This window comes from Lissotriton helveticus, assembly GCF_964261635.1.
Source record: "Lissotriton helveticus chromosome 1_1 unlocalized genomic scaffold, aLisHel1.1 SUPER_1_unloc_35, whole genome shotgun sequence".
Lineage (NCBI taxonomy): Eukaryota > Metazoa > Chordata > Amphibia > Caudata > Salamandridae > Lissotriton > Lissotriton helveticus.
The window spans coordinates 419,218-434,162 of NW_027611676.1; the positions used below are offsets into that span (position 1 = coordinate 419,218).

General features: G+C 48.5%; 2 protein-coding genes across 4 annotated transcripts in view; one reads left to right on the top strand and one right to left on the bottom strand.

Annotated features, from left to right (window-relative positions):
- The window catches only part of LOC144805953 (uncharacterized), a 630,307-nt gene that overhangs the window by 245,794 nt on the left and 369,568 nt on the right, over positions 1–14,945 (bottom strand). The window lies entirely within an intron of this gene.
- LOC144805955 (uncharacterized) overlaps positions 1–14,945 on the top strand; it is a 122,718-nt gene that overhangs the window by 66,618 nt on the left and 41,155 nt on the right. Inside the window, exon 1 of one of the 3 annotated variants that reach the window (XM_078672420.1) lies at positions 9,472–9,553. The exons of the other annotated variants lie outside the window; for them this stretch is intronic. The gene's annotated coding sequence lies outside the window, so the exon portion shown is untranslated. Of the gene's footprint in view, positions 1–9,471; positions 9,554–14,945 lie in introns of those variants that run through there. 3 annotated transcript variants of the gene reach the window in all.

A 14,945-nucleotide genomic window follows, 5' to 3' on the forward strand; every position in this document is an offset into this window, starting at 1 on the left:
TGCAACAGCATCACCGTGAGTGTTCCTGTTTGGCATCTGAGACCCGTCTGATTCAGTCCCTTTCTTTTGGTTCCGCTTCCCTCCCATCTGGAATTCCTCCCGCTTGCTTCTGTTCCCGATTCCCTTAGAAAACCTCAGTTCCCGTTTTTCCTTTAAAAACTTACCTTCCCCTTTTGTGATTCCTTCGTCGTCCTCCGATCTCCGAAAGGCACCGGAGGCTTCAGTTCCCTCGATCTTCAGTTCCGATTGAGCCTTCTCTCGTCGATCTGATTTCCTGTGTAAACAAGTAAGAGATCTGGTTACCAAGCAACTCGGGATCAAAAGACAAGCATTGGTAAAGACAAGCTTCTTATTTGTAAAAGACTCGTGAGCTGGAAAATCATTTTCTTGATTGTAAAACAGATTTTTGGAACTTGGCATATATTTAAAGCAAGTTTATTTTCAATTTTAATTTATTATGAACATAGTTGATTGACAAATCAATATAGAAAATCGTTATTGACATTTCAGCAGAGACAATAACTGTTTTATAAAAAAAAAACTAAACAGTGTTTTGAAGATTCTTTAAGTCACTTGTATTCAATGTATAATTTGACATAGGAGAATTCGTATGCAGGACAGAGGTTAAACTTCCTAAAAGGAGGATATTGTTGTTGTTTCTTTTTTTGTCTTTTATTCTCAGAATCCCTTTTAAGGAAAGCAGCACACACTCGTCAGGTAGGCCACGTTTGGTGTGAAATTTAATACTAAATCAAACACTAACCATTAACCAATGATTGCTGATATCTTGGTGCATTGTTTTGATTATTCATTTTATTTGCGTATTGATCTTTAACACCTTGACCGCGGCGCCGTAGCCGCGCCCTGTGCTGGACATTCCAGAACAGGGCGCGGTCGTGACGGAACCGTTCCGTCATCAGCACAGCTCAGCCGTGACTGATGACGGAACGGTTCCGTCACCAGCATCGAAGGGGTTAAGGCATTAACCCAGAAGTATTGAAACCTGACAATTATAGGAGTGTTAGAAAGGGCTTCACAGATATAGGTATGTAATAGTAATTTTAGCATTATTTCAAAAGAAAAGCAAAGTGTTATTTTGAGACTTGAAGGATCGTTGTTATTTTGTGAAGGTACGAATGAACCTGAAGTCTTGAACACTTCAAAGAGAAACCGAGCTGCCATCTCAGGAAGAGATCCAGTGGTGTTTGTCTTGTTTCTCTATCCACTTCCCCTTTCCCTTGTGGATTACGTAGTTGTGCAAGTGCTTAACTCCTTGCTGACTGATTAGTTCATAGGGGGGTTGGGAGCGTGCATCTCCAAGAAGGAAACAACAGGAACCTCGTGTGTGAACGCTTGACAGAGGGTCTCAAGGCGCTATGGTGAGGGGGGTGCTGCTACTGCTCGAAGAGCCAGGTTTGAAGAGTCTTCTGAAGGCGAGTAGGTCTTGGGTCTGCCCTATGTGGGTAGGGAGGGTGTTCCAGGTCTTGGTGGCGAGGTAGGAGAAGGATCTGCTGCCGTAGGTCATACGTTGGATGCGGGGGACAGCGGCGAGAGCGAAGCTGGCGGAGCGGAGCTAGTGGGTTGGGGTGTGGAAGCTGAGTCTGCTGTTCAAGTAGGCTGGTCCGGCGTTGTGGAGTGCTTTGTGTGCGTGGGTGAGGAGCTTGAAGGTGATCCTGTTGTCGACGGGGAGCCAGTGTACGTCTCTCAGGTGGGGGGTGATGTGACTGCGGCGGGGACGTTGACGATCAGTCAGGCGGAGGCATTTTGGATGCGTTGTAGTCGTCGTAGGTGTTTGGCTGGGATTCCTGCGCAGAGTGCGATGCCGTAGTCCAGTCTTGTGCTGATGAGGGTCTGTGTCACCGTTCTTCTTGTTTTGGTCGGGATCCACTTGTAGATCCTGCGGAGCATGCAGAGGGTGTTGTAGCAGGAGGAGGAGACAGCGTTGACCTGCTTTGACATGGAGAGGTTGGAGTCGAGGATGAATCCTAGGTTGCGTGCATGGTCAGTGGGTGTTGTTGCTGTTCCCAGTGTGGTCGACCACCAGGAGTCATCCCAGGCTAAGGGGGTGGGTCCGAGGATGAGAACCTCCATCTTGTCCGAGTTCAGCTTCAGACGGCTGCACCTCATCCAGTCGGCGACGGCCGTCATTCCCTCGTGGAGGTTGGTTTTGGCGGTGTGTGCGTCCTTGGTGAGAGAGAGGATGAGCTGGGTGTCGTTGTGGCGTAGGTGATGATGTTGAGGTTGTGATGGCGGGCCACTTGTGTGAGGGGGGCCATGTAGACATTGAACAGTATCTGGCTGAGAGATGAGCCCTGGGGGACGCTACAGATGATGTCGGTGGCTTCAGATTGGAAGGGTGGGACTCGGACGCTCTGGGTTCTGCCAGAGAGGAAGGACGTGGTCCAGTCAAGGGCCTTTTCTTGGATTCCGGCTTCTAGGAGGCGTGTCTTTAGAGTCCGATGGCAGACCGTGTCGAAGGCAGCTGACAGGTCCAGGAGGATGAGGGCTGATGTTTCGCCATTGTCTAGTTGGTGCCTGATGTCGTCTGTGGCGGCGATGAGGGCTGTCTCGTGCGGTGGTTTCGTCTGAATCCGGACTGGGACAGGTCCAAGATGTTGTTGTCTTCCAGTTGGCGGGTCAGTTGCATGTTGACGATTTTCTCGATGACCTATGCCAGGAACGGGAGCAGGGAGATGGCCTGGAAGTTCTTGAGGTCCTTGGGGTCCGCCTTGGGCTTCTTGAGGAGGGCGTTGATTTCGGCGTGCTTCCAGCTTTCCGGGAATGTCGCTGTTTCGAAGGAGATGTTGATGACCTTCAGTAGTTGGGGTGTGATGGCTGCGTCTGCTTTGTTGAATACGTGGTGTGGGCACGGGTCTGACGGAGATCCTGAGTGGATGGAGTTCATGGCCTTGCTTGTCTCGATGTCGTTGACGTTGGACCAGGAGGTCAGGCGGTTGGCACTAGTAGTGCTCACAGGGGAGGTGGAGTCTGGCGTAGTCGGGGTGGTTGTGGTGTTGAAGCTGTCGTGGATGTCAGCGATCTAGTGGTGGAAGAAGATGGCTAGTTAGTCGCACAGTTCTTGTGAGGGCGGGATGTCGTTGGCGTTGGCGCTGGGGTTGGAGAGTTCCTTTGCGATGCTTAAGAGCTCCTTGCTGTCGTGTGCGTTGTTATCCAAGCGGTCTTTGAAGGAGGATCTCTTGGCTAATCTGATGAGGTGGTGATGTCTGCGGGTGGCGTCCTTGTGGGCTGCGTAGTTGTCCGGTGTGCGTTCATGGAGCCATATCTTCTCCAGTTTCCGGCATGTGCGTTTGGAGGTATGGAGCTTGTCGGTGAACCAGGTGGCTCTCTTGGTGGTGTGGCTGTAGGAGGGTTTCATGAGCAGGGCGAGGAAGTTGGCGCAGTCGTCGATCCACTGTCAGAGGTTGCAGGCTTCGCTGTGTGGGTTGGTGGGGTCGGTGGGTGGGTTCTGGGCGAGAGTGGTGATCAGTTGGTCATAGGTGACTTTGCTCCAGCAGCGGCGAGGCAGCTGTTGGGTGCGGTGTGCGTGGTTGGTTTCTTGAAGGTGAAATGGATGCAGCGGTGGTCGGTCCAGTGGAGTTCGGTGGTGTGGTCGAAGTCGACGTGGGTGCCTGTGGAGAAGACAGGGTCTGGCGTGTGGCCGGCTGCGTGGGTGGGTGTGGTGACAAGTTGTCTGAGGCCAAGGTTGGCGAGGTTGTCGATCAGGGTTGCGGAGTTGGTGTCGTTGTCACAGTGGAAACTACTGACACTACGTGGCTCCCCCTGACAGACTATATGATATAGTTCTTTTAATAGAAGGTGACATCCAACGTGTAATAAAAGGGATTTTTTGGGAACATCTGACCTCTACATATGACATTCTATTAACTGAGGCAGACTGGGCCCTGCTTTTCGTTTTAGCCGCTCCAAGAGGGGATGAGATAACCCTCCCTAGTTTTCTGCACACCGTGCCCGAGGAGCAGTCCACAGAACTTTGCAGAAGAGTGGGCTCTGGTGCTTGCACCTGTGTTGTACCTTAGTCAAGTCGGGTGGGATAAACTTTCTCCCAGACATGAGATTCCATTGCGGTCTATGCCACAGCCACAACCCCAATATCCCATGCGGCGAGAGGCTAAAGCTCCTGTTGCGGAAATCCTTGAACAATTAGAATATGAAGGTTTGATTGAGACATGTGTGTCACCCATGAATAATCCTCGTTTCACTGTTACCAAACCTGATGGGTCGTACTGCCTGGTTTTGGATTATTGACATTTAAATTCACATTGTCGTACATGTGCGGTACAGAGCACCCACAGTTCAGCTCTCGTTGACAGTCTGGTGCGAAAAAGATTTAAGACCAAACTAGACATATCGAATGGCTTTTTTAGTCATAATCTGTCCTCTGTTAGTAGTCAATGGACAGCGTTCACTTGTGGCGGCAAACAAGGGACTACAAAAAACTGCCTTTGGAGCCCGGATGCCGGTATACCAGTATCCCCTTAAATGGTCTGTGGAACTCAGAATAGATATCAAAGCTAGGGCCTCACAGGCCAAGCTAGTTGCTGGTACAAATTTGGGGGAGAGTGAATTGTGGTAGATTATAGCAAGACCGCCCCCCTTCTTAATGGACCAATCCAAGGTGTAACAATGAAAGCCCGGCGGTGCAGCTTTTACCAGGTCAGGGCCAGAGCTGTTGTCGGTCCAAGTTTCCGTAATAAATGCCAATTTAATCTCGAGCTTCCCCAATAAAAGTGCGCATTCCACGCTGTGCTTCACAAGGGATCTAGCATTGAGCATAATACAGTTCAGTGTGCCCCGGTTCCTAGGTAGAGCAGTTTTTAAAGTTACCTGGGTGGTCTTATATTTATAAGTAGGCTCATTAAGAATAGTGGGAAGCTGTGTCTGACAGCACATACATTGGGAAGTCATAGTGTTGATCTTATCCTTGTCTAGGGCCAACCTGGGGCAATGCAGGTTCCCAATAGCAGGGTTAAGATTACGTAAGTCCCTACTTGAATACAAAATGCCCTCTGCCTTACTGCGTCCAGGGGTTTGGGCCCTGCGCCCGGCCAGAGCGCGGACGGGCGTAGACAGGCTCGCATTTGGCATTGCTTCGGCACGCCAGCGGCGTGCCTGCTGCGCACGTCCGCTGCGCGCACGCCATAACATGGTGGTTAAATAGTGTGGCCTGCCCACTAGAGCGCTAACCGCTGCTCACCAGACCCGGAAGTCCGGGCCAGAGACCGGGACTCTGGGAGTGCGCAAAGTGCAGAAAAATGTAAATTAAACATAAGTCCCCCCAGCACAATGAAATTCCCCTTAAAAGAAGCAGCCTCTGCAAATTTAAAAAATGAAGGAAAGGGACGCTGTCTCAGCCTGGGCTGCCAACCCCGACAAGGGGGGGGGGGGGAGAGGGGGAGGCTGAAGCCCTTTGAGCCCTATGGGCTTTGTGTGCCTGCCCTTACTCCAAATGAGCGCTCATGTATGTACTTCACAGAGCTCGAATCTTTTAGATTCTTAGGAGCCGAAATAAACTATCCTACTGATGACCTCACATGAAGTGATGTCACATAACATTAGACTTTGATAATGTCAGAGGAAGAGACATTAGTGAAATTATAGGATTGATGAGTACACAGGTAACATCCAAACCATTAATACAGACATCCAAATTAACATTACACAGAAAGTATAATCTGTGCAGACGTCAAGGTGAAATATTGAAAATGTAGTGATATCAAAATGTCTGACAGTGGGTTTGCTGAACTCTATGAACTGAATAGTGTCTCCCTCTTTAGTTGTAAGCGGTACTCCGCACACAGTGGAAGTGCGAGCAAAGTCACATATGGAGTACTAGGACTCTCTCCCGTCTCCCAGTGATAAGATTCAGCAAGGTGTGAGTGAGACTTCAGCACAACCTCTAAATGTGTGAGTGTCACTCATGATGAGTGAGACTTGAATGCTCTGATGTGTGCCTGTCGGATCTGATGTCACTGCGGAAGCAACAAATGCAACTTGCCTGACAGTGCTACGAAGACCTCCTGCACCCGCACATTGATGGTGCGTGGTCGAGGAGTGACTTATGCTGGGAGAGAGGGGTACCACCTGGCTGGTATATTATAGGCATGGCCAGTATTTTAATGTTCCGGCCAGTACAAAAAGTAGGAAAATAACCTAACGCTGGTTTTGTTTTTTTCAATCAGTGCAAACTTAAAATATCAAATATAAGTAAAAATCACTTGTTCAATGTGTTCTAGAACTGCCTTAATGCATCATGACTGATAGTTAAAGTAAAGAAAGACAGCAAAGCCATGTTAATAAATAATACAAACAATTTTACACAAAGTCCTATTGAAGAATAATATCCGGGCCTTTGCAAAATCTTAAAACATGACCAAGAGGTGGTAACTCTAATAAGAGCCTGTATGAAGGAGTCTGGCATTTGTTAGTGATGGAATACCCTCTCATCCTCAGACACGGCACCGTTCACTCACTGCCATGACACCATCCACTGAGGGAGAAATCTGTGAGAGTCAGACCTGATGGTTCTGTCTAATGAAGTAATTGAGACTGTAATCTACTTAATCTTTCTTTATTTTATAAGTGAAACTTTGAAGGGAGTGAGGTGGTAAACAATGAAGACAAATGCAAAACTTAATTCAGGGCAAACCGTTGAAATGCTGCTTGAGTATACACAGCCCTAACAAATATAAAGAATTACCCACAGAAACAGGGAAATTAGAAAAACGTTGTCTAGTTTTATTCTAGCAGTGAGTTGCATACACATTTTCATCTATTTAATGAAATTCAGGCTGTCATTTCTAATTCAATCCTGCAGACTGGAGTCGGCGGTTCCATCAGTGGCCACCAGAGGGCGCTCCTCGCCTGCTGATGAAACCACTGAGCTGCACATTGGATGAAAGGGAGAAGAGTTTCCTCCTCCGGGTCAGCGGCGGCAGAGATAGCACAAGCAGGGGCGGTGACATCATTTCCTATCTCTCCTCGTGTGCTGCAGAGGAGGAAGGAGCCCTGTCTGGGGGCAGCTACCTCCATCTTCAGACCCCCCTCAAACCCCAGATTTACCACCCCCAGACCCCAGACCTTCCCACCCTCCCCCAGCCCTAGGAGGAGGAGAGAGCCTGGACATGTCTGCACAGGTCTCTGCTCAGGTAGGAGATTGTCAGCACCTTCTGCTGTGTCTGTAGAAATAGACTGAATGATCCTGGAGGGAATCTATCAGGGGCCCCTGGGGTGGAGCTGGGCTCTTCTATCAGGGGCCCCTGGAGTGGAGCTGGGCTCTTCTATCCAGAGGCTCCTGGGGTTGAGCTGGGCCCTTCTATCCAGGGTCTCTGGGGCTGAGCTGGGCTCTTTTATTTGGGGGCCACTGGGGCGGAGCTGGGCTCCTCTATCCAGGGGCCCTTGGGGTGAGCTGGGCTCTTCTATCCGGAGGCCCATGGGGCTGAGCTGGGCCCTTCTATCCAGGGTCTCTGGGGCTGAGCCAGGCTCTTCTATCTGGGGGCCTCTGGGGCTGAGCTGGGCTCTTCTATCTAGTGGTCCCTGGGGCAGAGCTGGGCTCTTCTATCCGGGGGCCCTTGGGGCTGAGCTGGGCTCTTCTATCCGGGGCCCCTGGGGCTGAGCTGGGCTCTTCTATCCAGGGGCCCTGGGGTTGAGCTGGGCTCTTCTATCCGGGGGCCCCTGGGGCTGAGCTGGGCTCTTCTATCCGGGACCCCTGGGGCTGAGCTGGGCTCTTCTATCCAGGTCCCTGGGGCTGAGCTGGGCTCTTCTATCCGGAGGCCCATGGGGCTGAGCCAGGCTCTTCTATCTGGGGGCCCCTGGGGCTGAGCTGGGCTCTTCTATCCAGGGGCCCCTGGGGCTGAGCTGGGCTCTTCTATCCAGGGGCCCCTGGGGCTGAGCTGGGCTCTTCTATCCAAGGCCCTGGGGCTGAGCTGGGCTCTTCTATCTGGGGGCTCCTGGGTATGAGCTGGGACCTTTCTATCCGGGGGCCCCTGGGGCTGAGCTGGGCCCTTCTATCCGGGGGCCCCTGGGGCTGAGCTGGGCCCTTCCATCCGGGGGCCCCTGGGGCTGAGCTGGGCTCTTCTATCCAGGGGCCCCTGGGGCTGATCTGGGCTCTTCTATCCAGGGGCCCCTGGGGCTGAGCTGGGCTCTTCTATCCAAGGCCCTGGGGCTGAGCTGGGCTCTTCTATCTGGGGGCTCCTGGGTATGAGCTGGGACCTTTCTATCCGGGGGCCCCTGGGGCTGAGCTGGGCCCTTCTATCCGGGGGCCCCTGGGGCTGAGCTGGGCCCTTCTATCCGGCGGCCCCTGGGGCTGAGCTGGGCTCTTCTATCCAGGGGCCCCTGGGGATGAGCTGTTCTCCTCTATCCAGGGGCCCTTGGGGCTGAGCTGGGCTCTTCTATCCGGGGGCCCCTGGGGCTGAGCTGGGCTCTTCTATCCGGGGCCCCTGTGACTGAGCTGGGCTCTTCTATCCGGGGTCCCCTGGGGCTGAGCTGGGCTCTTCTATCTGGGGGCCTGTGAGGCTGAGCTGGGCTCTTCTATCCGGGGGCCCCTGTGGCTGAGCTGGGCTCTTCTATCCGGGGTCCTCCGGGGCTGAGCTGAGCTCTTCTATCTGGGGGCCCCTGGGGCTGAGCTGGGCTCTTCTATCCGGGGTCCCCTGGGGCTGAGCTGAGCTCTTCTATCTGGGGGCCCTGTGGCTGAGCTGAGCTCTTTTATCCGGGGGCCCTGGGGGGCTTTCCTTCGGGTCCTGGGTATGTTTGTGGGCATCATGTGTGTTAAAGAGGGGATCTGTGCACTGCATCTTACTGCACTGTGAGGGATCTGTGCACTGTGGTGCATCTTGCTGCACTGTGAGGGATCTGTGCACTGTTAACTCATTGTCATGACACCATCCACTGAGGGAGAAATCTGTGACAGTCAAATCTGATTGTTCTGTCTTATGAAGTTATTGAGACTGTAATCTACTTGTTTGTTTATTTTATAAGTGAACCTTTGAAGGGAGTGAGCGGGTAAACAAAGGAGACAAATGTAAAACTTAATTTGGTGCCGAGTCGGAAAGTTGTTTGAATACACACAGTCCTACCAAATATAAAAAATTACCCACAGAAACATGAAAAACAGAAAACATTGTCCAGTTTAATTCTAGCAGTTTCTTACATATAATGAATGAAATTCAGGCTATTTCCAATTCACTCCTAAAGACTGGAGGCGGCGGTTCCGTCTGCGGCCACCAGAGGGCGCTCCTCGCCTGCTGATGAAACCCACTAAGCTGCACATTGGCTGAAAGGGAGAAGGGTTTCCTCTTCCGGGTCAGCGGCGGCAGAGACAGCACCAGCAGCTGCGGTGACATCACTTCCGGCCTCTCCTGGTGTTTGCAGCCTGGAGCAGAGGAGGAAGGAGCCCTGTCTGTCTGTGCAGCTACCTTCATCTGCAGACCCCCCTCAAACCCCAGATTTACCACCCCCAGACCCCAGATCTTCCCACCCTCCCCCAGCCCTAGGAGGAGGAGAGAGCCTGGACATGTCTGCACAGGTCTCTGCTCAGGTAGGAGATTGTCAGCACCTTCTGCTGTGTCTGTAGAAATAGACTGAATGATCCTGGAGGGAATCTATCAGGGGCCCCTGGGGTGGAGCTGGGCTCTTCTATCAGGGGCCCCTGGGGTGGAGCTGGGCTCTTCTATCCAGAGGCTCCTGGGGTTGAGCTGGGCCCTTCTATCCAGGGTCTCTGGGGCTGAGCTGGGCTATTCTAACCGGGGGCCCTGGGGGGCTTTCCTTCCTGCCCTGGGGGTGTTTGTGGGCATCATTTATGTTGAAGAGGGGATCTGTGCACTGCATCCTACTGCACTATGAATAATCTGTGCACGCTGCACTGCATCTGACGGCACTATTAGAGGTCTGTGCGCCGAATCTTACTGCACTGTGAGGGATCTGTGCATGCTGCCCTGCATACTACTGCACTATGAGAGATCTCTGCACTGCATCTTACTGCACTGTGAGGAATCTGTGCATGCTGCTCTGCATACTACTGCACTATGAGAGGTCTCTGCACTGCATCTTACTGCACTGTGAGGAATCTGTACGCACTACACTGCAACTGACTGCACTATAAGTAATCTCTGCACGACATCCCTCTGCACAATGGAAATCACTGCATTCTGCACTGCATTTTACTTTGTAACCCAAAGGAGTTAGGTCCTTTTTGGACGTGGACAAGGCTGGACCATTTATAATTGCAAAAAAAACACACAAATGCCTAGACCACTCTTTTTTTGAAAAGACAAAACCAATTACTGAAGGTTCAGAATACTCTATATTGAATTCTGACCTGGTAGTTATATTTTATACCTTTGACTTATTTTTTTACTTTCAAAGTTTTTTTCACATATATATTAATTAGCAAAAATAGGACAAACTGTACATATATTTACAATACTATACAAACCAATTGGGATTGGGATGGTATTGGGACAGGCCACACAATTACCACATTTATGATGGCCCTCGATGGGTTTCATGTTCCACTGAGTTAGCAAGTCATTTTTGGGTTTTGGCACTGTGATATCAGCCCTGATAAGTTGTTGCCCTATGCTCTGGTTTTTCTTGTAAGCAAATATTGGTTTCGGAAAGGGACAATCTAGACCTTCCAACAAGTGCCAATTCTTCAATACAGCCTCTCTCATTTTGTGTGTATCCTCCTTTTGATTTTGTCTCTCATTTATTGAGATCAAGTACACATCAATTTAATGTGTTTTTTGTTGAGATGATGTTTTTTTGAGTTTGTGTAGATATATTGTGACTTGTTTTGTTTATGAATTGGTTTGTATAGTATTGTAAATATATGTACAGTATAACTATCAGGTCAGAATTCAATAAAGAGTATTCTGAACCTTCAGTAATTGTTTTTGTCTTTTCAAAAAAAGAGTGGTCTAGGCATTTGTGTGTTTTTTTGCACTGCATTTTACTGCATGAGGAATATGTGCTGCTGCACTGCATCTTTACAACACTGTGAAGAATCTTTGCACTCTACACTGCATCTTACTGTAATGTGAGAAATCTGTCCACGCCGCCCTGCATCATACAACACTGTGAGAAATCTCTGCACGCTGCAGTGTATATACTGCACTATGAGCAGTCTGTACATGCTGCACTGCATCTTACTGCACTATGAATAATCTATGCATTGTTTCTTACTGTACTGTGTGGATTCTATGCGCAATGCACTGCATCTTACTACACTGTGAGAAATATGTGCACACTGCATCTTACTACTATAAGAAATCTGTGCACACGTCACTGCATCTTATTTATTTTATTTTATTTATTTAGGAATTGTATCAAGCGCTTAGTTACGCTCTCCGGCGTGTCCCTGCGCTGAGAATGAATCTGTGGGAGAGTGGGAAATTATTACAGCACTATGAGGAAATTGTGCACACTGTACTGCATTTTACAGCACTATGAGAAGTCTGTGCCACTGCACTGTGAGAAATCTGTGCACACTGCACTGCATTGTGCTGCAATGAGTAATCTATGCACACTGCACTGCAGTTTAGTGTTCTATGAGAAATCTGTGCACACTGTGCTGCGTCTTATTCCACTCTGAGAAATCTGTGCACACTGCACTGCATCTGACTGCATTATGAGGAGTCTGTGCAGTGCACTGCATCTTATTGCACTATGACAAGTCTATGTCAGTGCACTGCTGTAGTGTAGTTCCTATATTCCCAATAGGCTCTGCGCATTGGAATAATATATACGGCAGCGTAGACTGAGGACTGAGGTCTACTAGGTCTCTGCCGAATATATTAAACTTAATAGTGTGTGCCAGCTAGCTCAGAGGTCACTAGAAAGTTTCTTGAAAGTACAAGAAGGGATTAGTCTCTGACAACCATATAACATGACAACTTTGTTTCCCAAGAATAAGAAATCAATCTTCAGAGTGCGGAATTAGTAGATAACTATTTTACTCAGTCAATCGTGCATGCTTCGTTTCACCAGAGTTGCTGAGAAATTAGAGAGACAGGCGTTTTCAATAAAAGGTATTTATTGAACAGTCTTCTATCTCAAGTATGAGAAATGCACTGCTACAATAGTAATGCTGGTTATAAAGTACAGGGCATATAATACGAACAGTATTATAAAGTAGTACTGTAAAAGCATAATATGGTTTCTTAAGCCATAAGTTGCCTAAAATATATAAAATACATACAGTGATAAAAGAATGGCTAAAAGTACTCAACTGGTGCTTCTAAAATACGCCTACCCCGGTGTACCTGACCTAAGCCTAGCACGAGGGAAGAAATACGTTTTTAGGAGTAATTTTAAGTTTAGTATTCTTTGCCTGGAATCTGCAAGAGTCTAATCAAGAATTCTCTAATGGTCTAATCAGCTCTGAACCTTGGTTTAGAATGAATGAGGTCTTGTATCTCTCTCTCAGGACTCGATCTCCCAGATACCCGCAAGGGTAAGCTGGAAACACTGGAGCTGGATTTTTCGGCAAGAGAAGGAACAACTGCTCTCAGTGCGTCTGCTGCAGGGTCGGCTTCTTTCCGCACTTGCTGCTGCAGGGCGTCGGGCAAGTAGTTAGTCGATCTGTTCCAAAACCACCGTGTGTTAGTTTGGGCAAATGTAGGCATATTTATACCATGAAGGTGCCGAGTTTGACGCATTATTGGACTTAATAACGTCATTCAAAGGTTCAATTCCTAGAAAACTCCAGGATTTCTTGGATAACTTAATATTCAAGCAGGGGGATGTTCCTAGCTCCTGAAGGCGGGTTTTTCCAAGAAATCCTTGTGATTTCTCGGAACTTAGTGGAAGTAGCCTTGCCGTATTTGGGCTGTAAGGCTTAGGCCAAATATGGTCATGATTTCTATGCCTATATAAGGATAGGGTAAAGTATACCTATATAAGGGCATGAATCGGGAAAATTACACTAGGGTCCTAGATTCGTTTACAACACTGCACTGTATCTAACTGCACTGTGTGAAATCTGTGCACACTGCACTGCACCTTGCTGCACTATAAGGAATCGGTGTCACTGCACTTCGTCTTACCCCACTATGAGAAATTACTGAAGGGGGTGGACTGAGCTGGCCTCTTCTACCAGGGGACCTCTAAGAGGGTGAAGGGGCTTTCCTTCTGGCCCTGGGGACGTTTGTGGTCATTACGTGTGTTGAAGGGTGAATTTATGCACACCGCACTGCATCTTACTGCACTATGAGAAACCTGTCACACTGCACTGCATCATACTGCACTATGAGAAACCTGTCACACTGCACTGCATGATACTCCACTATGAGAAATATGTGCACACTGTCCTGCATCTTACTGCACTATAAGAAACCTGTCACACTGCACTGCATCTTACTGCACTATGAGAAACCTGTCACACTGCACTGCATCACACTCCACTATGAGAAATCTGTGCACACTGCCCTGCATCTTACTGCACTATAAGAAACCTGTCACACTGCACTGCATCTTACTGCGCTATGAGAAACCTGTCACACTGCACTGCATCATACTCCACTATGAGAAATATGTACAGACTGCCCTGCATCTTACTTCACTATAAGAAACCTGTCACACTGCACTGCATCTTACTGCACTATGAGAAATATGTACAGACTGCCCTGCATCTTACTGCACTATGAGAAACCTGTCACACTGCACTGCATCATACTCCACTATGAGAAATATGTACAGACTGCCCTGCATCTTACTTCACTATAAGAAACCTGTCACACTACACTGCATCTTACTGCACTACCAGAAACCTGTCACACTGCACTGCATCAAACTCCAATATGAGAAATCTGTGCACACTGCCCTGCATCTTACTGCAATATAAGAAACCTGTCACACTGCACTGCATCATACTCCACTATGAGAAATCTGTGCACACTGCCCTGCATCTTACTTCACTATAAGAAACCTGTCACACTGCACTGCATCTTACTGCACTATGAGAAACCTGTCACACTGCACTGCATCATACTCCACTATGAGAAATCTGTGCACATTGTACTGCATCTTACAGCACTATGAGAAGTCTGTGCCACTGCACTGTGAGAAATCTGTGCACACTGCACTGCATTGTACTGCAATGAGTAATCTATGCACACTGCACTGCAGTTTAGTGTTCTATGAGAAATCTGTGCACACTGTGCTGCGTCTTATTCCACTCTGAGAAATCTGTTCACACTGCACTGTAATGTAGTGCACTCGGAGAAACCTGTGAACGCTTCACCGCCTCTTACTGCACTATGAGGAATCTGTGCACACCCCAGTGCACCTTACAGCACTATGAGGAATTCGGAGTACTGCAATGCTATTTACTGCACTGTGAGAAATCTGTGCTCACTGCACTGCATCCGACTGCATTATGAGGAGTCTGTGCAGTGCACTGCATCTTATTGCACAATTAGTAGATAACTATTTTACTCAGTCAATCGTGCATGCTTCGTTTCACCAGAGTTGCTGAGAAATTAGAGAGACAGGCGTTTTCAATAAAAGGTATTTATTGAACAGTCTTCTATCTCAAGTATGAGAAATGCACTGCTACAATAGTAATGCTGGTTATAAAGTACAGGGCATATAATACGAACAGTATTATAAAGTAGTACTGTAAAAGCATAATATGGTTTCTTAAGCCATAAGTTGCCTAAAATATATAAAATACATACAGTGATAAAAGAATGGCTAAAAGTACTCAACTGGTGCTTCTAAAATACGCCTACCCCGGTGTACCTGACCTAAGCCTAGCACGAGGGAAGAAATACGTTTTTAGGAGTAATTTTAAGTTTAGTATTCTTTGCCTGGAATCTGCAAGAGTCTAATCAAGAATTCTCTAATGGTCTAATCAGCTCTGAACCTTGGTTTAGAATGAATGAGGTCTTGTATCTCTCTCTCAGGACTCGATCTCCCAGATACCCGCA